At 45.7% G+C, this 19,943-nt stretch overlaps 1 protein-coding gene across 9 annotated transcripts in view; it reads left to right on the top strand.

The window, feature by feature from the left end:
- The window catches only part of ATXN1 (ataxin 1), a 193,308-nt gene that overhangs the window by 70,480 nt on the left and 102,885 nt on the right, over nt 1–19,943 (top strand). For 3 of the 9 annotated variants that reach the window (XM_082754900.1, XM_082754904.1, XM_082754906.1), the window contains one exon: nt 1,268–1,407. The exons of the other annotated variants lie outside the window; for them this stretch is intronic. The gene's annotated coding sequence lies outside the window, so the exon portion shown is untranslated. The remainder of the gene's footprint in view (nt 1–1,267; nt 1,408–19,943) is intronic. 9 annotated transcript variants of the gene reach the window in all.

The following is a 19,943-nucleotide window of genomic DNA, read 5'->3' as shown; positions in this document are numbered from 1 at the left end:
CGGTGCGTGCGCTGTTGTGTTTTTGTCATCTGCCTCTCTCGGTTAACTGCGGCCCGGTGACTTTTTAACCCGCTGTCCGTAGGCCCTTGTTTTACAAGCTCATTAAGGTGTCCGGGATGGCAAAAGCAGCCGTCCTGCCCCCCTCCCGCCCCCTTGGGTGCTCGTTAGATCGCTTCCTTGTGCTGACATCAGCGTTGTGTAGTCGTGCTCCGAGCCAGGCCTGGGAAACCATCCAAGTTAAAAATAATCCCTCAAGAAAAAGAAGAAGAAGGAAAAAAAAAAAAAAAACGTATCAGCAGGATCTGTTCCCGGATCCAGCTCATCGGTGTGTAGTGTCTGCCCGAGGAAGCGGGGCTCTCCTCAGAAAGCTGCCTCTCCTTCCTTGCGTCTGTCAGCCCGGCTGCACTGCTGGTGATTCCCGAAGCTGTGAGGCGGCGGCAGCCAAATTCACCTGAAAGGCGCCGCTTTTGAAGGGGTGAAGATGCCTGGGGTTCAGTGAACGGGGAGACCCCCAGGCAGCTCCCCCCCGGGGACAAAAAGCTGTCAGCAGGGGCTCGGCCACTGTCCTTGGGCCTCCTGGTGAGGCGCGGGCCCGCTGCTTGGGGAGCCCCGCTCCGGCGCGGAGGAGCTCGTATGAAGACACACATTGTGGTTTCCTGCTGTTTTGCTTTGTAACCAGTCCACTGGTAAATATAGCTTGCGTGTGGTTATAAATTCATTCCCTCATTACGGGCGGTTGTTGTGCAATAATTATGTAGAAATTACGGCCGAGGATTGTTGCGGACGATTTTTTTTGTTTGTTTGTTTGTTTTGTTTATGTATTTGTTGATTTAGTGCTTGGTGGACGAGTAGGCTTTGGTGTCTCTCCTGGCTACAAGCAGGGCCACAAGCAGGTGTCAGTCGGGATTTGGTGTGTGCACAGGCACCATCTCGCGGGCTGCTGACTTCGAGTGACTCCCTTCATCAGGCTGCCTGGGCTCTGCAAGGCAAACCTGGCCCTGCCTTACTCAGGCACCTTCTTCTTCCTCCTCTTCCTCCTCAGGCAGCCGTGGTGTGCCCTCCTGCCGGTTCTGTACAGGGTCTCTGGCTCAGGCTCTGGTTGGATGTGGAATGAAAATAGGGGTGTGTTTTTTCTTTTTTCTTCCTTTTCCTTTATTTAAAATTCCAGTCAAGCAGATCCAGAGCAACACTGCCTGTCCCTGCTGTGTTCTCATTTTCCTCCCATCCCTCCTTTAATTTTAAATTATCCCCTGCGCTGTGTTTGCAGGCCATATGTGTCCTTTGAACTCTGAAGAAGCTGTGCCAAAAGGAAGCCTTCCTCTTCTCCCCTCCTCCCATCATGGAGCCGCTCTTAGATAATTGCAATTAGCGTGCAATGTGGAGCAAACCCGGGAGTGAAGTTCGTGGGTGAGTGTGTGCAAATTTCCCGAGAACTTAGGAACGCGTGCACTTGGTCTTTGCCTTTTAAACCTGCTGAAATCCTTCAAGAGCTAGGCGGCTGCCGCTGCTCGGGGAGGTGTTTATAACCCGAATTCGCCTACCGCGCCCCTCGCAAGGCGCAGCAAAGGCTGGAGCCGCTGGCAGGAAGCCACAGCTCCGTCGGGGCCACGGAGCGGAGGAAGGTGGAGCTGCCTTTCATTGTGTTACTGCACTCGGCAGAAGTCAGGCAGGAGAATAAGTGGCTTTACGAGCGCGCTGCAGGCTTACGGGAGTGGGAAAGGTAACCTGGCGCTGCTGCACGACTTCGTTTGCAACCTGGGGAGAAGAGGGGTGCCTTGCTGTGCCCGCCTTCAGGTGGCCACCATCAGTGCCAACTCAGCGGGAGCTCCTAAACGGGGTTCACTTTTGTATTGGTCTTGGGTTTTCGAAGGGGGATGTCCCCCGTGGAGATGCGTGGCAGGAAGCAGATGCCTTTTGGGTCCCCTAGAGAAGTGTCTTGTACGTTCCACCAGGTTTCTGACCTCATTTCTCAAAGGAGTTTTAAATGGGGAGAAACAAGAGTATTAATTAGTGCCTCATTAAGTACTTGTAGTCAAGTATGATAATTTTCTTGAAAGGATAATGTATTAGATGAATAAAAATACTCTCCATTTAAAAATGAATACAAAGTCATTTTAAACCACAAAGATTATTGTACATCCCTGAAAAATTAATGTGATTAAAGCAAAATATATTTAATAAATTGAAAAGACCCTCTTAGGCTGTTTAACTTGTTGGTCTCTAATTAGTTGTTCTCATATCTAGTACTTTAGTACTTAAACCTTACCTGCAGGAACAGGAAATAATTGCCCGACCCCCGACCCCAAGTTCATTTTTTGGCTTGTAATTACCTTTTTTTTTTTTTTTCCTTTTGTTTTGGTATTTTCTGTTGTCTTTCTCAAAGATTGGCTGCAATGAAAGACGAGACTCTAGACAGGGTAGAGTGGTGATCACAAATAATACAAAGATTTCTTTGATGGTTTTAGTTAATGTGACCTACCTGTGTGCTGATACCCAGGTTAGGAACTGAAAATAAATATTTTCAAGGATGGTTTTCCTTCTGTCACCTTTGTCTGTGTTGTGGTGTAGGATGTGTCTGCTAAGATCACATAGGCTTCTTTCTGTGACTTCACATGACTTCAAGTTAAATGTGTTTTGTTTTGTTTTGTTTTTCCCACACATAGTTAGACTCCAAGATGAGTTTTGGATTAGGTATTTCCTCTCCCCTAAACTCCTTCACGTTGCACTGCTTAATTAAAATCGCTCTATATCTTGTGGAAGGCAATGATGTAAATAGTTGGAGCTGGAGACCACAGTCATGGATTCAGTTAATGTATGTATGTAGGGAGGACATAAGCAGTGTTAAGAAAGCTTGATGGAAAATGGAGCAGGTACTGACTTTACAGCAGCCTATTTTTAAAGCTTTATGGTGTCATTAGGAATGAAGGCACCTCCTCACCGATCTCGGCACAAACAGTGCATGTGCTTGGCACCTGCCCTTCTGTGACTGCAGGGCAGGTGTCTGCTGCCCAAGTTCCCCCAGCCACTGGTTCCTTGCAGCTGGTCAGCAGCACAGATTTGGAGAGCAGCAGCCGATGGTTCTCGAGATTTACCATTTGGTTATGGTTTAGGTACCCAAGATCCATTTGAAAATGTTAAGAATTGTCCAACAGACTGAAAAATATTTTCTGGTTCTTCGGGTATTCATGCTCTCCCAGGTGCTTTCTAAACTCTCAGGCTGTTTGCTCATGATGACCGCCAGCTTTGCTTCATCAAGATGTGTCTTTAAGGATTCTCTGTGGTTAAGCAGAGAGCCTTTGCTCCTGATTATCCACCCTGCTAGTTGCCTTTCAGCCTTGCTTTTCTGCACTTTGCAGCGTGGCCAGGCTTAGGCAATTGAGATGCTAGCTGCTGCCTTCTAGTCCTAGCAGCCTTGATTTCTGTTGTATCTCAAAATGCTTTTCTCTACAGAGCCATCAGGAACACAGTGCCCTGATCAGCCACCTTGTTTGGGCACTGTATGCGTGAGATTTCCCTTGTCTTCGGGACGCTTGCAGAGCCTGCAATGGATGGATAATTTTCTATTGAAGCTTTTGAGGCATCTGTCCTTTTGTTGAGAAGGTGCTGGTAGCCAGGGCTGTCTCAGTTCTGTGTGAAAACAGCTATCTGAAGATAGCTCCTGAGTTCAAGGAACCTGAGCAGTGCTCTTGTGCGTTTATGTGAGCTCTGTTGTTACTATACCAAGTGCCTCCCAAGATGAATGGCCTGTGCTGCCGTAATGTTCCAGTGCATGATTAATAGTCTTTTCTGGTCTTAAATGAGACCAAATCTATCCGTTGACTTACCTTGAAAATCCTCTTAGGGCAAATGATCTCATTTTCAAAACCGCCTCCTAAGGTTTACAACTCTAACGCAAGCACCCAGCTGGCTGCAGCTGTGCCTACACCCCAGCTGCAGTCGTGGCACCCCCAGATGTAGCCAGGTGAGCGTGCATGTGCAAAATGCAGCGTGCACAACTCCCGGCGTGCCAGGGAGCTTCCCTTGCTCGTTGTGTACGCTTTCTCCACCTCTAGCAGAGAGCACAGTCAGGTATTGTTGTTTGTATTTTAACTGGGACATTGCAGCTGTAAATCCATAAAAACCGCAAGGGCATAACAAAAAGAAGATCAGACCTATGGCGCTGCTAACTCAACGTGTCCCCGAAATGCCAGCTGACACCGTCCCTTAGCACAAATACTTTATTTGCAAGGAGCTCTGTTTAAGCTAGCAAATTATTGTAGCAACGTGTGAGACTAAGCGTGCGGGAGAATAAAGAACAGTGCAGCGTTTATGATGATAAAATAATTTCAGGTCATGTCTTTTTTTTTTTTTTTACTTTGTGTAGTTTTTCTTTTATCGCTGGCACTGAAATGGCTCTTGCAGTGCAAGTGAGAAAACCAGACTGAACCTCCTGTTTTTTTGTTGGGCTCCCAGCTGGAAACCCCTCCCTCGATTTTCCATTGATAAAGTGTCACAAAGGGAATCTGGAGCAGAGGAATGGGAGGAAGTAGAACAATACGAAGTCTTGGACTTAAATCACAAAACGAGTTAACTGATGTAGGTGCAGCGTTGAATGAGCTGCTGCTCCTTTCATGGCCAGGTTCATTTAGCTGTGGTCTTAGCATTCGTGGCCGTCCCGAAGTCATGTAACAAATCAGCTATTTATTGCCTTTTCACTGCAGAGGCTCTTTAAAAGAATATCGCAAAACATTTTCTTCTCTCCCCTTCTGTAGGCTGTTTCATCTGACCTTCAGGAATTCAGAGTCACAAGGGGGACCAAAAAAAACCCTTGCATATGAGAATGCTTTTATTGTGAATTTATAAAACGTGCCTTTCACTAATACAATAAAGGTGTGACATTTATAGAGCTCGACCGACGAAGGCAGCAGTAGGAAAGGCCCCTGTCTCACTCTGTTCACGTTAAGGGCAGTCGATTTCGATGAGAGGAGAGAGAAACAGGCTGTTCCACCAGCAGGCTGTGGCATGCACCCCTGCCCATGATGCTTGAAAAACTCCCAGGAATATTTTGCAAGTACGGAGAAGTACCTTCTTGGTAAGGACTCGTTAAGTAACTGAGGGTACCTAGGTCTTCCTCTGAGTGTTTGGAGGGGGAAGTTTACTCATGCTTAATTCCCATTACATGCTCAGTGTGTGTTTTTTTCTGACTTTCTTAGCGTTGCATCACTAAACCGGCAGCTTCCCTACCGCTGCTGTGTTTGACATCCCCATCATGGTGGAAGAGCCACGCACAAGAAAGACCACATACAATTATTTGAAATCGGGGATGATAATATAGCAGGAGTCTGCTGCATAGAGAGCAAGCTAAGCTGGCCTGTTGGTGTCTTATGGTGAGAGTGTAAGGAAAATCTGCAAAATAGATCAAAAAGAAAGACTGGAAGGAGTGTTTAGATCTTTGATCTCTTCATCTGATCCTATAAATCAGAGCTATTGTACTTCTTGCTGACTTTCTCATTAAATTTTTATTGGGCCAGCCTTCCTTTAAGGAAAAAAAGGGAAGTGCAAGAGGCAAAATACTTTTGAGTTGAAAAAGAAAAACAGCTACTAAAAATAAATCACGGCGTACTCCCTAAATAACACTTTGCAGTGAAACAGACCAAGACATAGGAGGAGCCACTGGCAGCACGAAATGATAGAATTTGTCTGGCATTTTTTGGACTCCCCAGGAGCTCTTTCTCTTGTCAGTAGAGGGAAATACATGTTGGTAAAGCACCTGCATTTCTTGGGTTTCTTATTGCCGCTGCTTGGCCCAGCGTGGTATTTCCATGCAGAGAAGAGGGCTCCTCATGCTTTTAAATGTATTGGTGAAAATACACGAGAGGCAAACTGTGTCCTTGCCCAAGATCTGCGCTCTGAGTGTGGGTAAACGTGACAACGCAGGCCATTTATTCTGGGAGCTGTTTGGGGTGATGTATAGTAACTGCCTGCAAATACCACCTACAGCAGGGGGAAACGGTGTAAAGCAATTCCGAGGAGATTGAATGAGATAGTGGTAGGTGAACGATTAAAAATAAGGCTGCTATGCATTATCCTTAAAAGCCTCAGATCGGGGCAAGGTGTGTTATGTGTGGCAGTGGGCAGAGCATCCACTCACAGCGTTTTGCTCTAAGAAAGGGCTGCCAGACACCGAAGGAAACGGAGACAGGATTGTTTGTTAATGCTCATGTTGGTAAAGAAGGATAAGGTCGCAGCGAAAAGAGATAACGCTTTGAAGGTGGTTGTTTTTTTTTCCTGTTGCATAAAAAAAAAATTAGACTTTTATCAGAAATTACGGCAATTTAGCTGAGCTGTGATGCCTTGGACAATTGTAACGCTAATAGGATGGAAGCCGTCTGAGCAGGAGCTACAATTATAGCTGCAGTTACTAAGAGAAATCCATGCTCTGTTATTTGAGTGCAGCATTAACCGGCTGCGTGGAAGGCAGCGCTGCCTTAAAGAGGCAGGGGAGGAAGCTTGTCCCCTCTGCTGGTTTGATCGTCCACCTGCCTTGTTTTTTTTGAGAAAGCTGGTCGGTGTGGTTCTCCTCAGAGGTCAAACCCACTCCTTCACAAACCAGGAGATTGTTACATTGGTAACAGGAGTTTAAAAAAAAAAAAAAGACCAAGTTCACATTGAGAGACACCTTTTTTTTTTTAATGTATGTGTATGAGAGCAAAAGGGACCTGTTGAGTTGGTATTCTTCGTAGCCTGCTAAAATGTACAGGTCATGCATAAATCATTCAGAGGGTAATTTCCCTTACATTTGTCATCAGGTTTCTTAGTACTGTGAGCCATTATTTGCTTCCTTGCAGCGATGTGTCAACAAACACCACTTTTCTTTGTAGATGCAATTGCGTTTTATTCATTAAAGAGATTGTAACACGCAAACAGAACCCTCTAAAGTACTGGCATTTAAACTGCTTATCAGGAATGTGCTTATTCTTTAGACAGAGATCACTTCAGTCTTTTTTTTTTTTTTTGTCAAATTTTGACTTGTTTCAGTCAAACTAGGGCTGAAGTTGTGTGAATCTTGACTTTCCACTCACTCCATGAACTCCGGCAGCTTATCGTGTGTGGCGGGCACCTCGGTCATTGCAGCTTCCAAATGCAAACAGGTGGTGTGTTCAGGGACGCCAGGGCATAAAAAGCTATTATTACGACTGGTGCTGCACACTGCATCTTCTAAATGAAAGGGGCAGGTGTATGGCTGGTGGAAGTTGACATACACCCATCACGTAAGGTTACGCCAACAAAGAGGGAATGAGAATCTGCCCTCACGGCGTGTAATTTTTAAGAAAATGACAGAAGCTGCTTGCATAATTGTGTCTGTATGTTTCTTTTATTCTCTTAAGCTCTCTCTATAGCTCAATGTTCTCTACTCACCCTTTTTTTTTTCCCAGGTAGCCACACTTTTCCAGTATGTCTGACTGTCTCGCCCGTCCCAGGACATAGTTATATTATTTCCAATTACTTATTTTAGTTTGAAAGTAACTTCTCCCACTGCTCTGCTTCCAGTTAGAGCAGCAGGACAGGATGCCTTCACTGTTCTCCCTTCCTGCCCTTCCACACCCATCCTTCTGGATTCACACAGCCTGGGAAGCTGCTTGAGCTCCAGCTCAAGTTGTGACCTCATTCGCATGATGCAAAAAGCCCAGCAAAGTCCCGTGGCCTTGTGAGTTGAAAAGAGTTACGTTTTTATAGTGCAGAGTGTGGGGGAGAAGTTCAGTGCAGGTTGTGCTGGGGTTTGCTGTGTTTCCCCTGTTCTCCGTGCGACTAGCTAGATGCTCTGCAGATCCTGCTGTGCAAACTCGCTGTGTGTTTCTCTCTGTACTTCCCAGCGGGCAACATTGCACCAAACTGGATGAGCCATTCCCATTCAAAATGTCAAATTTGTGTTGCTTAATTTCCAGTGAGGATGTAATGTGATAGTAAAATTGTTCTGTAAAGGGTCATACGCTGTTTTACTGTCAGTTTGTGAGGCTCAGACAGAAGGAAATGATCAAAACCACTCGGTGCTCATTATTTATTAATTGAGTTCTGGCAGAGCTTTTCCACATTCTGGCTTTTTGTTTGTTTGTTTCTTTGTTTACAAACAAAAAAAGAAAAGCACAGTTCACAAAAAAAAAAAACGAAAAGGGAAATTTGTTAACAAAGATTTCTGACAATTAAGAAACGGCATTTTGTGGGGTTTACGAAGAGGTGCCGTGCAGGACAGGGCGGGCAGCTTGGCATTGCAGTGTCGCTCTCCCTGCATGATGATCCTGAAAGGGAAGAAAGAATTCTTCAGAGAACAGCAGACCATGAATCTCAGATACTGTCCTGCTGTGTTACCAGAAAATATTTGTCCTGCTAAGTTCTGTGCTTGGGATATTTTAACTGCCTGTGCTTTGCTGCTTGTATGGATTTACTTTCTTTAAACAAAATCAGACAGAAAGCCCAAATCTTTCTTCGTGTCTCTGTGTCTCTTCTTTGTTCCTGTTGTATTCAGGTAAGGAACAGTATATTGAAATAAGTACATCTTTATTTACTAACTATGGCTTCTTGATTTAAAAAGTCCCAAAGCTGTTCAGGGCTTAGTCTTTTGTTCTGCAGCGAATCCCGTGAGGGCAGGCAGACCCTTTCAGAGATGCCATGGCCCGTGTGGAGCTGCGCTGAAGCCTGAGGCATGAGGTTTACACTGGTGAAAAGTCTGAAGGCCAGATGATGATTTTTTTTTGTTTTCCCAGGGATTTTAAATTGACCATGTTTAGGGGATTTTTTCAGAGGAATAGCTAAAACCACATCTCTGATCAGCATAACCTCCCCGAGACACCCATTTCTCTGCCTGTCACTTTTCGTCTCATGATACTCTGCTGAGTGGTAGAAAAAAAATGGTCCAGGAGATGCTTCTTTTCGGGTCACTTGGATCTTCCTGTTTCAGCTCTCCTGTCCTTGTCTGCTTCTTTTACTTCACAAATGTTTCTTTCTTCCCTTTAAATAAGAGATGGAACTTAAAAAAGCTCCCGCAGGGGGATGGGGAAGGAGCTGCTTTGTCCCAGCCGGGCCCCTTGGACCTGGAAGGTGCCGCGGGGCGCACCCGTGCCCGCACACTGCCCTGTTGGTTTTGGCAGGGGAACCGGTCAGGGCAGAGGAAATGTTTGCTCACCGGGGTCCCCTGAGGAGAAGGAGCAGGGCTTCAGTTTCGGGCTCTGATTTACAGCCCAGCTAGGGAATCGGTGAGGACGGGGCTATCAAAAGCACTCGCAGGCACACAAGTGTCCCTGGCTTTGAGCTGGCTCCCTCAAGTGCTGCTGAAAATCCCCCTTGCAGCTCCGCCATGCTGAGTCTTCTCCGCTCGAAGCTGGGAGTAGTATTTGCATAGCTCCTTGCTTGTTCAGTCTAAATTAATATTTGTAGAGCACACTGTGTTCCCCGTGCTGAAAGGACGACGTTGGGCGCTGCTGTTCCTAGGCAGTTACATCCCATCCTTAAATGCTGGAAAATGTGCTTAACCAGGACAGACGAGACTCGCTGCGTTTGTGCAGAGAAGCCCTGCCAGCCCCTCGGTGTATAGGCGAGTGCATTTTTCACATAGGTGTAGTATTTATAGCAAGGAGGAAACTCGTATCTGCTGGAAGAGTTCTGTCTCAAAGGTTGCTTTTTGTGCTCAAGCGTCGTTTGTTATTCTGCTTGCCATTGCACAGTGTGCTCGGAGGGGGGAATAGATGGAGCTTTTTCAGGCTTTTTCCCTGCTTGTAGAAGCCTTCTAATGCATGCATAAATCCTCTCACAATGCTTTTGCTTAAGCTGGGAACATAAATACAGTAGATAATTGTCTGGCAAAGCTGATTGGTATTCCCTAAATCTTGATCTTCTCCCTTGCTTATTCACACATCATCTGCACGGAAGATATTTCTGCCGTCTCCTGAACTCTTGTTTCACACAGTCCAGTGAGACGTTAAAAAATAATAATTATAAATCTTGGCAAAACCAAATTAGAGCATTAGATGAAATCTGAAGGGGGAAAAAAAAAAAATTAGATCTGAAAAAATAATTAATTCAAGCTATTAAACGCTCTTCTGCTCGGAGACTGTCAAAATTCTCCCGGAGCGCGTGAAGGAGGGAGGTTTCTTCCAAGGGCTCTGCTCACAGAGCATCTGCTGGAGATTACAGCATCGTGCAAAATAGCAGCAGCGACAGCGTCAGCGCCGATGCAGAGCTCACGTCGGGGCCCGCGAGAGCACGGCGGCACGCTCCCCTGCAGGGAAACCTGGGCTTGCAGCTCGCCGTGGCCTGGATTCTGCCTGTCGTGTCACGCTGCCGTAAATCCTTAGCAGTTCCACTGGAGCGGAGGGAATTACTCCAGATTTATGCCAGTTTCAATGAAAAGAGGCTTTCTGCTGAATGGATCTGGGCAGCCACTCGCCAGGTGGAAGGGAGAGAAGTGACTCAGCGCTCGGCAGTTGTTGCTGAGCGCTGGCTTTTGCCAAGTGCGGAGTCACAGCTTTTTATTTTTTTTTTTCCTCCTCCCCCCCCCCCCGCCCTGTCTCTTTCTTTTCATCCTGGGTGAGCGGCTGCGTTGTGCGCCCTGCAGAAAAGAGGACAGAAAAGAGGAGTGCATTGCTGATGGAGGAAGCAATGCCTTGTGGACCGGCCTGGGTGCTTATTCTGAGCAAGGAGCTTGAGCGGGGAGCCAGACCACCCTCATCAGCATCCTCCACCCTCCACCCTCCTCCCATTACCTGTGAAATTTCAGGTCTTGCTTTGCAGGATGTGCTGGGGAGGACCAGCCAGCACGTGTGGCTATGACAGCGTGCTGCCTGTCCCTGCTGGTTAGCAAACGTCGCAGGGTGAAGGCGTTCAGCCAGATGAGAGCTGAAGGCTGCGTGCCAGGGCGCTCCTGCGAATGTGTGTAGCTGCACCTGACAACGAGACAAAGGAAAAGGGAGGGAAAAAAGCATAGCTGGGTTCGAGGAGAGCGTGCCCTTTGAGTAAATGTTTGGGAATACCCAACAAGGGGGCTCCAAGTTTAGAAATGGTGCTAAATTTTTGGGAGGAAAAATGGGATTTTCAAACTCGAACTGGGGAAGACAATAGCGTACTGGAGATTTCTGAAAAACATGGGCTGATGAACTGAAGCTCCCCGAGTGTTTCAGCCCATCTGTCTTGTTAGTTTCTCTGTCTTAATCACGGATTTCATGAAGTGTCTAATTTTCTTTTTTTATCCTTCTGTCTTCCTCTTGTACAAAAGTTAAGGCAGGGAAATCATCTGAGCTGGATTTACTTTTGCATCAGAGGGAAAAGCAGTCTATAAAAAGAAGTGAGTGGTGTGCGCGCGTGCCTGCTGGGAAAGCGAGTTCGCCTGTTTTGGGTTTTCGGGGCAAAATTTGCCCACCCTGACTTCTGCTGCTGTGGTGGTTACTGGGACAGCTTGGCAGCGAAGGTATAGATGTGTACCCGGTAGCTGACAGTGTTTTAAATTGTTTGGCTCCAGTCTAAACAGCATGGACTGAAACGCCGGCTCCACTGAAGTCAACTGCAAGATTCCCCCGCTGTCCCTCCCTCTGCTGTGCCTGTTCCCAGCAGCTGTCAGGATGTACTGACAAGTCCCTGCAGCTCTTCCGAACCAGAGAAGGACTCCCCGTTTGTGGCTGGGCTGGGGGAAAGCATGAGCAAGCCAACAGGAGCATTCCCCAAAAGTCTGACCATTTTCATGGCTCCTCGGGAGGGTGGTGTGTCTGCAGGCTGGTCCTGCGCGGATCCATCACCGTCCATGGAGCCCAGCAAAGAAAAAACCAACCCAGCACAGATAAGGCCGTGCATATTTGCAGTGTGTACTATGCAGGAGACGCTGATTGACATTAATTAGGAGTGGGTGGTGTGAAAGTGTAAAAATAAAATTCCTTTCTGCCGGGTTTACTATTAGCAGCGAGGTACATGATGTAACGCGCAGCGCGTGTGAGCGCGTGTGCGAGTGTGCGTGGCGAGGAGGGTGTCTATTCAGCACTCAGAACAATAGTGGGAGTGAAGCATTGCAGGCTCGAATGTCAACAAAAGTCTGGAATCGCAGCCTTCTCCTTGTGAGCTCTGCACGAGAATGTGCTTCAGGATTGTTTCTTTTCGGGCTTGAGTTCAAAGTGTTGCGATAAAAAACGTGTTGTGCCGCAGAATGCAACTGGTGTCAGCTTCTCTGCCTCAGCCTTGTGCTGGGAAGTGATCAGGAGAGACAAGTCTTTCGGTAAGTTTTAGCAGCAGCAACGTTTTGAAATGAAATAGATCTCCGTTTAGCAAGTTGGTATTGCTCTGACTGATAATATTTTGTCATTCCTTCTCTGTATGTGTTCTAAGAATAAGAAGCAATGAGTGAATCACCATGTTAGTGATTTGTGAAGTGTGCTACCACATGTGGCTGGCCTGCTCTTATGAAATAAAATCACCTGTGTCACTTAAACAAACAACAAAAAACCAAACACCACCATATCCTTTGGATTTCAACTGCATTATGGTATCAGAGCTCCAGGACTATTATTGTCTATGAAATTTTGTCAGAATCTGCTTTATGTGGGTGATAGTGCCAGCGGATGATCTGTGGAGCTTTTAACAGCTGTCTGCTCTACCTGGCTGGTTATATTTACTCTTTCTACAAGGAAATCCAAAACATGGCCACATTCTCAGCTAGTACTGACCAGCCTGATTCCCCTGGTTATTAAACCGAGTTACACCCATGAGATGCATTCCCCAGTGTTCAAAGCCTTTCAGTCCAAACTGTAAGTTTGCATGTGGCCTTCATCGATCAAAGCTAAAGGACAAATCTCCTCTTTCTTAAAATTCTGTAACGTTTATGGATTTACGTATATTAACCTAATTTATGCTTATTTAGGTGAAATCTGAACCTGACCTCCTGCATCGGAACCCCTATTGGAATCAGTGCCCAGTGATTTAGTGGAAATGAGTAGTTAGTCTATAGTCATTTCCTAGGAGAAAAAAAAAAACCTTGACTAAGTGAGTATTTGCCAGGGGGAGAGGGTAAGAATGGCAACTGGGCTGTTTTTGGGTGCTGGGTCACGTCTTGCTGAGAAGGAGCTCACGGTGTACCATGTCACAGAGATGGGAATTCACTGCTTTCTCCAAATTCCTACCAAAGGCCCCCCTTTTTACCCTACCTGTGTGTGTGTGTCGAGTGGTTTGTGTGTGGATGCTTAGGCTCACAGACAGGATGCTCACTACGCTGACCCCAAGCGAGCTATTGGTGTGTCTGACGTCTGGCAGGTTGCTTGATGCGGACTGGGAAAATGTTTGAATTAACTGCAGAAGTGTAAAAAGCAGTTCACAGGTAGGCAAACGCTGAGGTTTCCCCTGCATGGGACAAGATGCTGTAGTTTAGCTAAGGAAACCACAAGGAGGTTGATTTCTGGTTTTTGGTTTTGTTTTATTTGTGACCCGAGAACCTTGTAGCCCTAAGGGTCATTTTTGGGACTACAACGACTGCAGCCTAAACTGGGAGTACAGCTAAGGTTTTCACATCAGTAGTACAAAAAGTACAAGTCCTACGTCGTGATTTTCATACGCATAAAGGTCACTTTACACTCTTGAGGCAAGTAAAAAGATCATGAACAAGGTATAAACCATCTAATTAATTTACCCTTTGGGTCCTTTTCACACTGATTGATGTATTAGGCTATCTAAACATAAAATAAATCAGAAAAATGGTGTGGGAAAATACTGTGTAGGTACAGATATTTCAGTGATCGGGTAGCTATTTGTGAGCTTGAATTAATTAGTTGGGCTGACATGTGCAATTTTTTCAGTTTTGTGGGGGTTGGACAGTTTGTGGGTAAGCAGGAGGGAAATCCTCCCAGTAAATACTTTCTAGGGATGCGTGGTTAGAGAACATGCTCATATTAAAATTTGTGGGGAGAAAAAAGGAAAATACCATTAGAAAATCTTTTCATAATCCTCTACACCATGAACATCCTTTAAAACCAGAGCCTGTGTTTCACATTATGTTTCTTCAGTTGTCATCTTGTTTTTCAGTTCCCTGTTATAAAACAGAACATAAAATTATTTTTAACACAATGTATAGGGACATTGCTTAAAATAGTTTTTAATCGGCTAGACTGAGTCAAGGCTGCATTGGTAGGTGCTTTCCCATTAGTGTTTATAGAACAAAACACTGTTTGCACAGCTCAAATGCTTTTTGTGTCAGTGCTCATCACGTTTGTTTGCAGCCTGAGAAAACGTAACATCAGATTTCATCTAAAAACTATTCTCCTTTCTAATGATCATTGATTGTATTTCAGAGACATGGCGATACTGCAAATGTTAAGGTAACTACAGCCGTAAAATTAAAACAGAGCTGCTGTTAATGCCTAAGACAGTGATTTTTCAAGCGTAGTTTTTGCCAGGATTTCACTGTCTGTGTTAAACTCAAAGTTAGCTGCTTCCTTCATCTCCCACCTCCAGTTCTAGTTGTCTGCTTCTCAAGGAGCAGAGGACAGCAATGTGGGATTTGCTTTCCTGAGACTGCCTGGGAAGTCCGTGTGCAGCACATCAGCCCCCTCCTGAGCATCTCGGCCTTTCCTGGGCCTGACCCCCAGCGCTTCCTTCAGATGGGGACGTGCTGATGTCTCCATCACTCAGGTGCCAAAATCAGACCCAAAGGTATGCTCATGTGCTGGCCCAACCAGGCAGGGAGCTGAGGCTGCATCTCCCCAGTCCCATCCCAGGGCCCTCGGCGCTGCCTCATCCTTTCTCTGTTCTGCAGGGCAAGGACTTGGCATGGGTTTAAAACTGAGCAAAAGCCGTAGGCGTGCTCCTTGATGCCATCAGCTTGCAATGAAACTTCTTCCATTGTGAGAGGATCCTGTGGAGCTGCTGACACAATTCGTCCAGGAATTTTTCTTTGCTGGAGTGTTGAACCGGTGATATTGTTTCCCCGTTGTGGGGATGTTTCTCGCTGTGTGCATCAGTGATGCTGTGGTGGGCGTGCTGATTTTTTTCAGGCTGGGCTTGTGAGCTGTGCTTTTCATTTTTCGCTCGCCCTTAAATAGTAAACCAGTGTTTTGTAACACCAGTGTTTTCAAATCCTGTGATCACTGAGGTTGCCAAATGAGTATTTACTGGGAGTAGAGGTTTTTCATCTTCTAATCTTTGTGCTAAATCAGAAGGAATGGTGCTTCAGGATTTTTTTTTTTTTTTAATAGAGAAAAATGTTAATTTCTTGACATTCCAAGACACACATAAGCTGTTGAAAGTCAAAAGTCCATGTGCTTCAAGGCAGGGCATAATGATCTCATTCGTTATTATGTGGTCTGCACAGGCTACTCTCAAGGCGTGTAGGATTTCTTCCTCTCTAATGTTTCTGCATCAGTGTAATAGATCTGAATGCTCCATAGATATTTGGCCATCTGGTTCTCTTAATTCCGCTGAATTTACCAGCAGAAAAAGTAATCTATTATGCCTTCTAAATATAGGCCTTTTTCCGTGAGTGAAAATCGAATCACTTATTCTGCGGAAGACTGATATTCCCTCGTTTTCCTTTGTTGCATTTTGAGTGTTCTTAGGAAAGGTAAATCCTCAATTTCTTAGTGCAGGTACGTATATTTTTAATTTCTCTCCTTTTGTTGTCATTCTGGGATCCAGCTGTTCTCCGGTCTGCAGAGCAAGTGAAGGTATGAGCAACCCCTTTTGTTCCCCAGATTATAGTAAAGGCGAAGGCCTTGAAATGCCGTAGGTGGAGAGGAAGGCGGTGCCAAAAGAAAGCTAGCCTGCTGGGAGGAATGCTTTAAAATAGAAATTTGAGGCGCTTCCGTCATAAATCCCAAATGTAGGAAAGCTCCTGGTGATTGGCTTTTGGTCGTGAAATTGGATTTCTAGTCTGGAGGCTTCCTCTAGCGCGATGTCTTGCATCTCAGGGCAACCTGAGCGGCTTCGGGTGCCTTTCCAGAGCAATGGAGGCTCTCAGCAAGGCAGTATCAGTGCCACCACCTCCTCGGTGCCATTCGGAAAAAGAGTGATAGTCATAATAACGAGAAGAGAGGCTGGCACTTGGATGTGCCGACCCAACCATTTCTGGCTTTGCCAGCCCAATAAATACGTCAGGAGGGCACCCCGAGTGCCTGTGGCAAGTGGAGGGCTGTGAGGAGCTTTTCGCAGGCACTGAGCTGCGATAGGGCTGAGGCCTGTAGTTATTTCTCCACAGAATGGGAAAGCTTGAATCCTGGGCCCCTGGGGTGCTGGGCCCGTGAGGCGATGGTGAAGGAAAGGGCAGGGATGAGGGGAGAGCCAGCCCGCACTGACCTTCTGGAGGAGTGCAGTCCCTGAGGTAAATTTCCCTGGTGACCTGGTGGGATGCAGGTTGGGGAGGGGACATGTAACCCATTCGTCTCAGCCCTCGTTTTGCTGCTTGTTACTACCGCACAGTAACAAGAGAGCTTGTTTGTGGCACAAGGAGAACAAACATGCAGCGTTTCTCCAGGTTCAGTAAGCTCGGAGGAAGGAAAGAAGTCAAACTTGCTGCTGCAAAATGTTGCTGGAAAGTTACCTCATGAAGCCTTAGCTAAGTAAGGTCCCACAAACCTGAAAAACTTTGCTGTGTGACTGAATTTACTGTGCTCAGGTTGTGTGTGTGCTGGGACAGTGCAGTCTGGCAGGTCTGTACCAGAGGCTCTGACCGGGACTGCAAAATTACCTTGCTCGTACAGTGAAATCCATCACGCTTTATAAACCTGTCATGACGTTATCGTGTCATGATACGACACTCTCTGCAGTGGAGGCAGGAGCTAAAGCAGAACCTCACGCAAAAAAATCTCCCTTCTGGGGAGGGAGGTGATGAGTTTGAAGTGATTTTTGACTGACGGTTGTAGTGCGATTTGCATCCGTATTTTCAACGTCTATGAAACGTGTTACAATGATGATTCTTAAAAAAAAAAAAAAAAAAAAAAAAAAACAAATCTTATTCCTCATAGTACACAGGCACTGCCCTAGAATTTTCCTTGTTATCTGTTTTTGGATCCTGTTGTGTTGGCAGTATGGTACAAGCTATAGCTGGCACCCACATCATACAGTGCTAGGCTTTGTGTAAAAATACATGAGAGTGAATGTGGGCAGGGCCGTAGCCTCTGCAGTTGCTCTATTTGTAGCACAGCTCCTTCATCTTTTCGTTTAGGGTATTTGGACAGATTTTAGCAAACCTGGCTTAGGGTCTGAAGTGCCAACCAGCATTGTATCAAAGCACTTAGTATATTATGAAAGGAACTTGCTTATGCAGCACAAGTTATGTATAGCTGGCTATTTTGTTTGACTGACAGAAGGAAAAGGTATTCGGAAAGCACTTGAAAAATCCACAGATTTCTATTCCGTGTCAAAATGTGGTATTTCTAAATCTCACCGTGAAAGCTTGTATCCGTAAAAGCATACCTCTCCTCTCTTTTAGGGGGTACCTGTAACCTGAGGGCCAGTATGACCAGTTGTTTTCACTCTGTGTAGATGTTGGAGGACAAAAGACCGTTCACGGGTATGGTCTTTTCACTCGTATTTAGTGCAGAGGGTTCACTGTCAGTAGTGTGTTGAAGTCCTTCAGGGAAGAGTGATAAAAGGTTTCTGTGGATGGGTGAAACCCATAGAGAGTCACCAACCCCAACTCTTGCTGACTAGGACAAAAATGGTTTAAGAAATAATCTGGGTTTTATCCTACCTAAACACTAGACTGGAAATACTAGAGAAAATAGAAGTGGGTTTTCTCCCTCCTAAATGCAAAAGAGCTATTGGAAATGTTTTTAAACAGGCAAGCTACGGATTCAAAAACACATATAGCTAATTTATAACAGACAAGACATGCTTATTTCCTTGCTCCCTTGTTTTAGAGACATTGTAGTTAGTTTGTTTTCCGAGGCCATAAGACACGTAGACACTAAACAGAGAACAGTGGAAAGTAGAGGACTAATAGCAGTGGTGGCAGAAACACCACTTAGCTTCTTATTAAATGAAAACTGTTTGGCTTCCAGAGTCTTAACTTGCTACGGTTATTTAATCTAGCTTGCCCAACCTTTGTCCTTAAAACATTTGTTTCTCTGAAAGATGCAAAGAATTTTTTTTGTGTATTTTTTTTTGCCAGAGCGCTTTATTGGTTTGGATAATAACCCTTTTTTTCCATCATTTTTGTTCAACACATGAAATAAAACTGTTTCAGACTGAGGCTTGGCCCTCATTAATTGGAGTTATAGGAAGCAGAAAAAGGGAGTGCTAACAGATTGCCTTCAAATAAATCACAATTAATTGCACGTAGAAATGCACTGAGCTCATTTGAATATGCTTAACAAGCCTTTACTGACTACCACTGGTTTCTGCTGTTAGAGACTAAAACTGAGAGTGAGCGTGGCATCGATACCGATTTGAATACAGGCTTGGTCCTGCTTTCGCTGCTAGAAAGCACAAGCAGTAGTTCTGCTGAAGTCTGCTGTGAACAGCAGGAGAGAGCCATCAGCGAGAGCAGACAGCATCCCGAAACAGGGCATCTTCTGTGCCCAGTGCGGGCACAGCTCACCTTCCCCAGCAACAGTGAGTAATGAATTCTGGTTTTGCAAGGAGGATTTGGCTTTATTCACCTTCATTTCCCCACTGAGTGTGTTTTTCCCTGTGATCTCCTTGAGAACAAACCTTTTCCAGTCCCCCAACCTTTTCACCAAAGACCTTCACAGTATTTGGCCTTATTGGAGTTTTTCATTGCCATCACTGCAGCTTGCATGGTACGCCTTTCTGTGTGGTTGAGCACATTATTGTAGTTTTTCTGTCTGTGCCCCGTCACACTTGGGACTTTGGGGTGGCCTGGTCATTTTGCAAGGCAAATTCTTGCTCACGGCAGCCACTGTGCAGTTCTGCTTTCTCCAGGGCCTTTCCCTCAGAAGGTCACCCTCATCGCATCGGCAAGCAGAAGGCGCTTGTTTGGAGAGCAGGGGGAAATAAAAAGGTGAAGAGAATAATTTCCACGCTCCAAGCTGCTATCACTGAGCGAACGTTACCACACCTGCTGCATCAACCATCAGTTAAGCCTTACTCTTCATCATCTTCATCAGGGTGTTCAGCATCAGGAGGTGAAGGCTGACCTGAGTGAGGAGGTTGCAACTTGCTGAGGTGCACCAGGGTGAAACCCTCACTGAAGAGTGAGAGAAGTGTCCCCAGAGGACAGTTTCTCTGGCTTTGGTGTGCTGTGCAGGGTCTTTCTTTAACCAAGGTCTGTGGTTAAGACAGCTAAGGAAGAAGAGCTTTCCTCTAGCAGTTTGATGTAGCCAAGGAGCCCTGACAATTCTCTGTACTTGTGTTGCTGCCAACTCGCAGTCCCATTTGGGGGCAATACACTTAACCACTCTGTGCTTCTTTTTCTCTTACGCTGCAGGGTTTGCCCCCCTTTCCCTTACATATGGGAAGGCTTCTCCTGGGGGTCAGCTGGGTGGCATTTTCCATGCTCCATTTTGAAGCAGTGCAGCCTGAAGATCTGGTTTTATGCTGATGGAGGTGCCTTCTTTTCTGAAATCATGTCATAGCAAGGTCCTGTGAGCCTGACGCTTATCTTGGCAAGAAGGGGTGTCAGCCCATCTGTCCTGAATACTGATTCCAGTTAGTTTTTATAAATTTCATCCCTGCCTTTGACTACAACATTTTTAATGTTCTGCTTTCTAAAAGAAAGGCAAAGGTGATGCTTTATTCTGTTGTAAGCTCCTTAGATACCTGTCACCTTTTTTTTTTTTGGTGTTAGTTAAAAGCAAACAAAGAAAAAAACACTAAAACCAGGGCCTGTTATTAAAAACAGATTATCAGCAGAGAAACAGAGCAGCGGGATGGACAACCACAGCATCTGGGAGAGAAGCTGGAAAGCCACGTAACTTGGGAAGGAGCTACAGGTTGAGGGATGGGTTGGGAAGATAAAAGAGATGGGAGCAAGTACTGCAGGA

Source organism: Aythya marila (genome assembly GCF_965140915.1).
Source record: "Aythya marila genome assembly, chromosome: 2".
Taxonomy (NCBI): Eukaryota; Metazoa; Chordata; class Aves; order Anseriformes; family Anatidae; genus Aythya; species Aythya marila.
The sequence above is the reverse complement of the archived record's forward strand: the minus strand, read 5'-3'. Positions and strand labels throughout refer to the sequence as shown.